A 10,745-nucleotide genomic window follows, 5' to 3' on the forward strand; every position below is an offset into this window, starting at 1 on the left:
GCCCCATAAGTTTTCTTTATCGTCTTTCTTTCTGTTTCTCTACCTTCTTTCGCTAATTCCTCCTAATTGTCATGCACTACCCCCTCCCCCCACCTTGTCCCTTTCTTGTCCCTTCAGGGGAAATAGAGCCAGTTTTTTGGGCTCTTCCTCCCAGGCTTGGTCTGAAAAGTTGCCACCCTCTGTTAATTAGAACTAGGTGAATTGGCTGTAATAAGAATAGGAGTACTGGGGGCCCCTGGGTGGCTCAGTGGGTTAAGCCTCTGCCTTGGGCTCAGGTCATGATCTCAGGGTCCTGGGATCGAGCCCTGCATCAGGCTCTCTGCTCAGCGGGGAGCCTGCTTTCCCCATCTCTCTGTCTACCTCTCTGCCTACTTGTGATCTCTCTCTGTCAAATAAATAAAATCTTAAAAAAAATAGTACTTATCAACAAGAGGGCATACTGATCACATATTATTGTACAGAAGAATTAAGAAGTCCTCTGGACAGTCAGAGAAGGTCCTTGCTTTCCCTTGTACCCACCATATGGGTGTTTGGTTTCTGCTTCGTGTGCAGATTGATTGGGGTTACCGGTACTTTTATTCTGATTCACAACTCAACCATATTTTGAAAGGATCTTCATCAGTTGTGACTGAAAGCTAGATCTCATTTGTAGTCCTGTGCATATATAATGCCAACAAATCATTTAACTTCTCTGAATCTCTTTCTCCTTATCTCTAACACAGTTCTCAGCATCGTATTGTTTCTGTTTATCACACAGGATTATCACGAAGGGCAGATAAAATAGCAGTATTAATCTCTGTACCCATCATGGGGCTCGTACTCATGACCCCAAGATCAAGAGCCGAGTGATCTGAGCCAGCCAGGCGCCCCGGGCAAAATAGTATTACGAAAGTGTTTTTTAACTATGAAAGCTTTATACAAAATGTTGTATTTAAAAGAGTTGAATCTTTTTCAGGTAAGATACTTGCAGACTGAAGTGTACATGTTGAATTAAATGTGTATTAAGTTTTTATAGGAATGTCCTTCCTCATCCACTTCTGAAGAAGAAACAGAAACGTATTATGCTGGAGGTAAAATGTTTTTGGTGAATCACAGACATTCGATTTCATTTGTTTAAAGCAAAACAGAATAGTCTAAAATATGTGAGCACGTTTTACACTGACATCATTCAGGGTCAGTTGTGAGCGCCATCCAGACTGAAGGAAGCCGAGCTGTGGAAGATGCAGGGAAGGTGGGCTCTGCCAGGAGAGGCTGAGGGGAAATCCCGTTTTCTCTCTGCACTGTGTTCAGTGGTGCCAGAGCTAGGCTTCCCTAGAAAACTCGGTGAGACTTGGGTTTCAAAATAGGAGCAGTATCCTTAGCAGAAGTACACTAGAGAACAGGTCTGCGTCAAAATTAAAGCTTTTGTAGGACAACAGGCACCCTAAGTAGAAAGCTTCAGCCTGGGAGAAATGGTTTGCAATATTTATATAATGGACAGGATTAGCATCCAGAAGACTTGAAGAAGTACCTCCTACAAATCAAGGAGCAAATGACAGACATGCATTAGTAGAGCAGTTCTCATACTTTTTGGTCACAAGACCCCTTCACACTCTCAAAAACTGAGAACTCCAGACAGTATTTGTGGGTGGGGCTTCTATTTATTGATATTTCCTCTTAGAAATCAAAATGGATTTAGGAGTATTTATTTAAAAAGAATACATATTAAGTAACAAATATGAAAAATAACTTTTGAAATGAAAGTTTAATGAGAAGAGAGGTATTGTTTCACATTTTTAAAAATATTTATTAGAGAACACAAGTTGGGGGAGAGGGAGAGGGAGAAGCAGGCTCCCTGATGTGGGGCTCAATCCCAGGACCCTGGGACCATCACCTGAGTAAAAGCCAACTAACTGAGCCACCTAGGCAGCCCCATTGTTTCATGTTTTTGAAAACTTCTTTGTCTAGCTTAGTGAAATTAAGGACTCTTATATCGGCTTCTGCGATCAACCTGTTGTTCCGTGTTTGGTTAAAGTATATGAAGAAAATGGAGCTTCATCTGGGTAGGATACTGGAAAAGGAAGGACTTTGTGGGTCCTTCTGGGTCTCCCAGACCACAATCAGATTAACTACATTAGAAAAATGGGTAAAACATATCAGAAAAAGCTGGAATAGTTAAACAATGAAAAGATGATCATTGTTACTGATAACGAGGGAAATATGGCTAAATAATTGTTCTGTGCTTTCAGATTGGCAGAAGGCAAAATATCTCACAAGGTCAAGAAGGAATGTTGGTGAGGATGAAGAAATGAGGACACACTCATTTCTTTTGGAGTAAAATCAATTGAATTTGATGATGTGTGTGAAAGTTGAAGATAAATAGTATAGCCTCTGACCTCGGGCTCTGTAACCTGAGGCACAGGACTAGAGTCTCGCTCCCCAGTGCCCGCACCGCCGCAGCCTGGCCTTCCCTTGGGAGCTCCCTCCTGAAGGCGGTCTTAGGTCCCACCCTGGACTTGCCCAGTGAGAGTCTGCAGTTAAGATTTCTCAGGTGATTCATCTGCTCCTTAAAGCCTGAGAATCAGGACTGTCCAGAACCCCAGTACTTGTATGCCTTATTACACGGATGCTCGCAGCTGAATTGTTTGTATCTAGGAAAAGTGGGAAACAGCCTAAATGCATGAACAAGAAAATGGAGCAATTATGGCCCATTTTAAGATGGCAGACAACGGAGCAGTTAAAACGAGTGAACTTGATCTGCAGTATCAGTGGATAGCTGTTGTGGAAAGAAAAAAAATGATGAAAACAAGCTGTCAGAAGATGAAATATGCCATTTATGAGTTTTAAAAAGTACTGTTGTTATTGGTGAATTGAAAGCAGGGTAGCCTCACTGGGAAACATTGTTCTGAAAAGTAATGGCCTCCAGAAAGGGAGGGAGCACAACAGAAGGGGGCTGTGCCAGCAGGAGCGGCCTCGTCGGAGTCCACTTGATTTTAAGGCCCGAAGGAAAAGGTTGGCATTTGTTTGTTCATTCTGGATGCTGGGTAGGGAGGGTTTGTTACTGGTTTTCATGATATAAACATCCAGAGAAATACGGGTTAATGTTTCCCTTCTTCCCAGCAAGATGCACCCTTACAAAAGGGAATTTAGAGTTTAGGATGTACATCTGATCCCTGGTGTGTTCTGTAAGGACATGGTCGCAGAGGCCATCACTAGTGTCTCAGTCCCCTTCTGCCCTCAACTCTGATCTCTAGTTGGGCACAAAGCCACTTAGAACGTGATTACCTTCCAGGCCACCATGGCAGTCTGGTGTCACTTCTGGCCAGTGACTTGAGCGACTTTTGGGAAATGTCCTTCAAGATGTGGACTGTCCTTATCCCTCCCTCTGGCCACTTAAGCGAAGAGATGGTGGCTGGAACTCTGGCCCCGGTCTGGGACCCCACGTCCTCCCAGGGCTGAGCAGCAGGAGCATAGCATCTTCTGTTCCTGATACATCGGAGAAGACCCTGTAGGCCCTAGACCAGCTCCCTCTGCACCCCAGAGAACTCAGACTCCCACGTCACCAAAGCCTCCGTTCTGTGCTCAGGGTCCCAGGTGGCTCAAGCCCTGACTTATTCAGGGTGTGCACGGTTACCTGAATGAGAGGTGTGGCTTCAGCAGTGCCAAGGACGTGGGATCTGAACTCTGAGAGATCTCCGATGAAATTCCAGCGCAGCATTAACTAGACAAACTTGGGCAGGTCATTCAAACTCTTCAAGCCTTTTCTTCTTCCTTAATCTGTAAAATAGGGGTGGCTGGGGGGTTCAGTTGGTTAAGTATCTGCCTTCAGCTCAGGTCACAATCCCAGGGTCCAGGGATCGAGGCCCACATTGGTCTCCCTGCTCAAGGGGGAGTCTGCTTCTCCCTCTCCCTCTGCTGCTTCCCTTGCTTGTGCTCCCTCTCTCTCAAATAAATAAAAATCTTTACCAAAAAAAAAAAAAAAATCTGTAAAAGATGTGAGACCAACCTTGCAGAACTGTAAAGGTTAAAGTCTTCAGGTGTGAGCACAGTGCCTGCACAGGGTAGGCATTCAAAAACTCATATTTCACTTACTTTGAATCATCTCTTCTGCTAGAAATTTTCCTGCTTCAGCTATTTACTTTGATTTCTGGAATAATCCGAACAGTGAAGTGATGACGTGGAGGGAAATCCATGAGTATATTGATCCTACGGTGTATTAAAAAAGTACTATTGTATATGTTAAGATTTCTGCCTAACTGCAACAAAATCTGTATAGGCTAAAGCTGGAAATATGCTATTTCAGTGTGGTGGTGTGACACCAACGGAAACTGTTTCACAGATCGGTGATCTTAATTATGTTAGAAGACTTGGCGCATTTGTACACATAATTGCCATTGAAGCCACTCAGGGCCCCAACATCATTAATGTCCTTTCAGATACAATGTGCCTTCTGAAAATAGAAAAGGCTCACATTATCCTTTGCATTATGGATCCTTCGAATGTCACTCTTACAGAAAGCTGCTAACCATTTCTAAAAATGAAAAGATCATGATGTCTCTTAGCATTTGGATAACATGGTATACAGTTTATATAATCTCTTCAGGTACTTTTATTCAAATTTAATAAGAACTCCTGCTCCTGTGAGTCCAAAGGTAACAGTGGTCTCAGCATGTTATGAAGCAGAATTTCCAACAGAACTCACTCTCAAAAATGTCCTGTTTTACCAGCTTACATTCCCACCAACAGTGTAGGAGGGTTCCCCTTTCTCCGCATCCTCGCCAGCATCTGTCATTTCCTGACTTGTTAATTTTAGCCATTCTGACTGGTGTGAGGTGATATCTCATGGTGATTTTGATTTGTATTTCCCTGATGCCGAGTGATATGGAGCACTTTTTCATGTGTCTGTTGGCCATCTGGATGTCTTTGCAGAAATGTCTGTTCATGTCCTCTGCCCATTTCTTGATTGGATTATTTGTTCTTTGGGTGTTGAGTTTGCTAAGTTCTTTATAGATTTTGGACACTAGCCCTTTATCTGATATGTCATTTGCAAATATCTTCTCCCATTCTGTCAGTTGTCTTTTGGTTTTGTTCACTGTTTCCTTTGCTGTGCAAAAGCTTTTGATCTTGATAAAATCCCAAAAGTTCATTTTTGCCCTTGCTTCCCTTGCCTTTGGCGATGTTCCTAGGAAGATGTTGCTGTGGCTGAGGTCGAAGAGGTTGCTGCCTGTGTTCTCCTCGAGGATTTTGATGGATTCCTTTCTCACATTGAGATCCTTCATCCATTTTGAGTCTATTTTCGTGTGTGGTGTAAGGAAATGATCCAATTTCATTTTTCTGCATGTGGCTGTCCAATTTTCCCAACACCATTTATTGAAGAGGCTGTCTTTTTTCCATTGGACATTCTTTCCTGCTTTGTCGAAGATTAGTTGACCATAGAGTTGAGGGTCCATTTCTGGGCTCTCTATTCTGTTCCATTGATCAATGTGTCTGTTTTTGTGCCAGTACCATGCTGTCTTGATGATGACAGCTTTGTAATAGAGCTTGAAGTCCGGAATTGTGATGCCACCAACTTTGGCTTTCTTTTTCAATATTCCTTTGGCTATTCGAGGTCTTTTCTGGTTCCATATAAATTTTAGGATTATTTGTTCCATTTCTTTGAAAAAAATGGATGGTACTTTGATACGAATTGCATTAAATGTGTAGATTGCTTTAGGTAGCATAGACATTTTCACAATATTTATTCTTCCAATCCAGGAGCATGGAACATTTTTCCATTTCTTTGTGTCTTCCTCAATTTCTTTCATGAGTACTTTATAGTTTTCTGTGTATAGATTCTTAGTCTCTTTGGTTAGGTTTATTCCTAGGTATCTTATAGTTTTGGGTGCAATTGTAAATGGGATGGACTCCTTAATTTCTCTTTCTTCTGTCTTGTTGTTGGTGTAGAGAAATGCAACTGATTTCTGTGCATTGATTTTATATCCTGACACTTTACTGAATTCCTGTACAAGTTCTAGCAGTTTTGGAGTGGAGTCTTTTGGGTTTTCCACATATAGTATCATATCATCTGCAAAGAGTGATAGTTTGACTTCTTCTTTGCCGATTTGGATGCCTTTAATTTCCTTTTGTTGTCTGATTGCTGAGGCTAGGACTTCTAGTACTATGTTGAATAGCAGTGGTGATAACGGACATCCCTGCCGTGTTCCTGACCTTAGGGGAAAAGCTTTGGAAAACAGCATGGAGGTTCCTCAAAATGTTGAAAATAGAACTACCCTATGACCCTGCAATTGCACTGCTGGGTATTTACCCTAAAGATACAAACGTAGTGATCCGAAGGGGCACGTGCACCCGAATGTTTATAGCAGCAATGTCTACAATAGCCAAACTATGGAAAGAACCTAGATGTCCATCTACAGACGAATGGATAAAGAAGATGTGGTATATATACACAATGGAATACTATGCAGCCATCAAAAGAAATGAAATCTTGCCATTTGCGATGACGTGGATGGAACTAGAGTGTATCATGCTTAGCGAAATAAGTCAATCGGAGAAAGACAACTATCATATGATCTCCCTGATATGAGGGAGAGGAGATGCAACATGGGGGGTTAAGGGGGTAGGAGAAGAGTAAATGAAACAAAATGGGATTGGGAGGGAGACAAACCATAAGTGACTCTTAATCTCACAAAACAAACTGAGGGTTGATGGGGGGAGGGGGTTGGGAGAGGGGGGTGGGGTTATGGATATTGGGGAGGGTATGTGCTATGGTGAGTGCTGTGAAGTGTGTAAACCTGGCGATTCGCAGACCTGTACCCCTGGGGATAAAAATATATGTTTATAAAGCTGTAAAAAAAAAAAAGAAAAAGAAAAAAGAAAGGATGAATACCCAAGTTTTGTAGCAACATGGACGGGACTGGAAGAGATTATGCTGAGTGAAATAAGTCAAGCAGAGAGAGTCAATTATCATATGGTTTCACTTATTTGTGGAGCATAACAAATAGCATGGAGGACAAGGGGAGATGGAGAGGAGAAGGGAGTTGAGGGAAATTGGAAGGGGAGGTGAACCATGAGAGACTATGGACTCTGAAAAACAATCTGAGAATTTTGAAGGGGTGGGGGGTGGGAGGTTGGGGGCACCAGGTGGTGGGTATTGTAGAGGGCACGGATTGCATGGAGCACTGGGTGTGGTGCAAAAATAATGAATACTGTTACGCTGAAAAAATAAAAAATTAAAAATAAAAAAAAAAATGTCCTGTTTTCAGAGCACCTCTGTTGGCACTAATTTTATTGTTCTTGATTCCCGAAATGACACTTTTGTTCTAACCTGCCAGCTGACCAGGCGGGAAGTACTTTTTGAACGGCTTACAAGTCGTGCTCTTGCTGGTGAGACCTCCAGGGACAAGTTTTATTTCTGTTCTGGAGTTGAATCTGCATTTTTTCAGAAAGGAGCAAGTTTTCCAGAAAGTGTTTGAAACTAGGGTGTTTTAGCCATAGGATGAGGAAAGACTGCTTGAAAAACATTCCCAGAATGCTAAAAGGAAGGCAGACGTCACCTGGGATCCCACATGTATCCACATTTTAATGAATACTCCTAAGACTATTTCCAGGCAGATAAAGATTCGTAAGAACTGATCTTGTCCTCTCGATACTGTTTCGTAACTTCCTTCCCACTTATGCACGTGCCCTATGTCAACTATTATGTATTATGTGAAAGACTGCATGATAAAGGGTTACATATGGTTGATAGAACTGATCATTTAGGTCTTAAAATTGTTCACCACGACACTGGGAAGGTTATATTTAGATTTACCTTTATGCTGCTTGTATTTTTCCCCCTTCAGATAAGCTCCTGGAAGGGGCAATGTTGAGTCGAAGGGATTACCCGCTTGAAACATTGACCCTCATTCCTGGGCGGCCTTCCCCCAAAAGCCTATTTGCTTGTTCTCTTCACGGTGCGTCAGAGGATAACATGGCCAGGCCAAACCACAGAACCGTCCACAGCACATCTTAAACAGAAACCGAAGTGAAAGAGTTGAACATTTTGAGTGAAGTCATTTTCCTCTGTGACAGCTACCATTGGCCTGTGGCTGGCAGTCTGGCGGGTGGCACGTTCTCACAGCAGTGGGTGACATGGCTGCACCGAGGCTCACAGACACCGCTCTCACACCCAAGACCACCCAAATATGTAGGCATTTAAGGTAACTCCAGAGTTCTCACACAGATGAGGAGAGATCTTAATCGTTTCTGGTTTTGATCTGCTTATTTTTGGTCTGTCTTGGGACCTTCCTGGAACAAAAAGCAAGGTGGCGTCAGCCAGTGTGGACAATCTCTCTCGAGGTCCTGTGGTTCTGCTTTGAGCAGTCCATTAAGTGGAGCATCTCACTTCTCAGGAAGCTTCCCTGCTGAAGAGGCCGGCGACGCCCCTGGGTCTCCTGGAGAGGGGCAGGTGATCACACAGTACTTCACGAATCGGCTTTCTCCTCAGACATAAATCATGCTTTGGAAAGGTAGTGTGGAGGAAGATGGCAAATTGCTGCAAGGAGTTTTGAGGAGAAATCCCTTCAGCCTGAGAGAAGGTTGTGCAGCTGCACAGACACATCCTCAGTGCTCTCCCTTCCACTCTCTGGAGGTTCCTTGACCTCAGGCCCCTTGGTTTCCAGTGTTCGACCCCCTCAGGGAGCTGGACATGGGCCTGGGATCCAGTGTCCACTCCCTAACCCCTGTACCTCCCTCGTGGGTCCCACCTCTCCCTGCTGCCAGGGGCTGCCCGGGGACCCTGCCCTCCTCATGTCCTGGATAACAGTGAGGAGATCCTCAGAGATAGTGACAATTTGAGAATCAAGCAGGGAGGCAAGAATCCTTTTGAGGCACCTCAAAACCAAAAGATGGGGATAGCTATTTCCTTCACTGAGGATCAGATTGGAGAGGGGATAGGTATGCAAGTTAGGGTCATGTGGGTTCAGATCTCAGCTCCAGACTTTACAAGGTTTGTTAACCATGTGGCATCATGTCAAGTTTTGAGCCTGTTAACTTCAGAGTAAAATAGAAATGATGGCTGCTATGTCCTAGCTTAGTGGTTAAAATCACAACATTTCTATCTACGAATGGTCTAGCAGAGTGCATGGTACACAGATGCCCATGAACCCTACTTCCCGGTCCTGTCCCTGTTCCCTGGAGGGCCCTGAGAATCATGGATCTTATTGCCAATCGATCTGCTCCCAGAGCTCCCTGAACAGGATGTTTTCTTCCCTGGATCTCCATATATTGCCGTTTTATGGGGAGGCAGAACCATGATCTTGATTTCATGAGTTCTCATGTCCTGGGGCCACTGCCAGCGCCAGTAACCACTACCTCCAGTCCTGATACTCCAAGTTTGCTTCCTTAATGGCCCCCCAAAGGGGATGAGCATGACAGAAACACATCGAAAATGGGGGCCCTCTCCTCCCAATGGAGACCGCGAAGCTCTTTTACTCCGGAAATGGCACCAATTCCCTGGGATCCTCAGCTGAGAACAGGCATACGAGAAAGCCACGAATTGTCTATTTTACGGCAATGCCTGCAGCGAGGCTGCCGTGTGTCATCCTGTAATTTACTGAAATGTTCTGTATCAGATGGAGGACGGTGTGCTTCCGAGAACCTGGGCTCTGCAAGGAAACACAGGCAGGTTTGAATCCCTGCACTGCCTCTCACCGGCTACGTGACCTTGAGCACATTAACCTTACTGTGCTCCAGCTCCCCCATCTGTAAAAGGAGGGTGAGGGTATCGTTTTAGTTTCCTCTTCTGCTGTAATACATCACCACAAACTTGGTGACTAGGAACAAAACACATTTATTACCTTAAGATTCTCGAAGCCAGAGTCTGTAGTGGGTCTCCTACTACAGTCAAGGCATCAGTCTGCAAGAATGGCCCCTTCTGGAGTCTCCAGGGAAGCGTCTGTGTGCTTGCCTTTTCCAGCTTCTAGAGGCTGCCCGCATTCTTGGCTTGTGGCCCCTACCAATTTCAGAGTCAGCAATGGCCACTTGTCTCCTCTCCTCTGACTCTGACCTTCTTCCCTTTTATAAAAACCCTTGTAATTATAGGCCCACCTCCCAGGATGATTGCCCATCTCCAGATCTTCCCTCACCCCTGCCAAGTCCCTTTTCCCATATGAGGAAACAAAGGCATGGGTTCAGGCATAAGGAGGTAGATGCCTAGGTGCGGGGGGGGGGGGGGGGGGCCGGGCGGGGAACACAACATGTTGCCTGCCATAGGCCCTGAGCTCAGCACTGCAGCAGAGATCCAAGCGGTCATGTCCGCGAGGCAGAAAGCACTAGGCACTCAGCCCGAACACAAAACCATCCAGGGAGATGGCTCTGCCCTCCAGCCCCACAGGGCAGACCCTCACTGGCTCTCCATTCGCACGTGATGAGAAGTGGAGCCATTGAAGCACCCTGAACAGCCAGGCCAGGTGGAGATTTGCACTAGGCTGGAGTTCTCCCCTGCCTCGGGATTGAATGCATTTCCTCCATCAGTACCGCCACAGCCCTTCTAAAGTGAAATCACACGCAGCTTGGAGTTTTTGGAAGCAAAAGATTGCATTTTTTTTTAAATTTGAAATTTACCAGCTTCTTAATATTTTTCTCAAACCCTCCTACTCTTTGTAGGAGACAGACTCAACGCAGCATTATACATAGCAATCTCAGGGGACGGGGGGAGGGGGGCAGGGACGTGTGTGTGTGTGTGTGTGTGTGTGTGTGTGTGTCTCTGTGATTCACTGTTCTTCCAA

At 44.7% G+C, this 10,745-nt stretch overlaps 1 long non-coding RNA gene across 3 annotated transcripts; it reads right to left on the reverse strand.

Annotated features, from left to right (window-relative positions):
- Nucleotides 1–1,251: 1,251 nt before the first annotated feature.
- LOC125099826 (uncharacterized) lies at nt 1,252–10,063 on the reverse strand. Of its 3 annotated transcripts, none has more exons than XR_007127368.1 (3): nt 9,816–10,024; nt 7,790–8,512; nt 1,252–1,371 (listed from the first exon to the last, which is right to left on the reverse strand). It is a non-coding gene; the product is annotated as an uncharacterized LOC125099826 (long non-coding RNA). The 3 variants fall into 3 exon arrangements; XR_007127366.1 differs by lacking the exon at nt 1,252–1,371 and adding an exon at nt 2,623–2,755 and having other exon boundaries at nt 7,790–9,720; nt 9,816–10,063; XR_007127367.1 differs by lacking the exon at nt 1,252–1,371 and adding an exon at nt 2,623–2,755.
- Between the last annotated feature and the right edge of the window lie 682 nt (nt 10,064–10,745).

Source organism: Lutra lutra, chromosome 5, assembly GCF_902655055.1.
Source record: "Lutra lutra chromosome 5, mLutLut1.2, whole genome shotgun sequence".
Classification (NCBI taxonomy): Eukaryota; Metazoa; Chordata; class Mammalia; order Carnivora; family Mustelidae; genus Lutra; species Lutra lutra.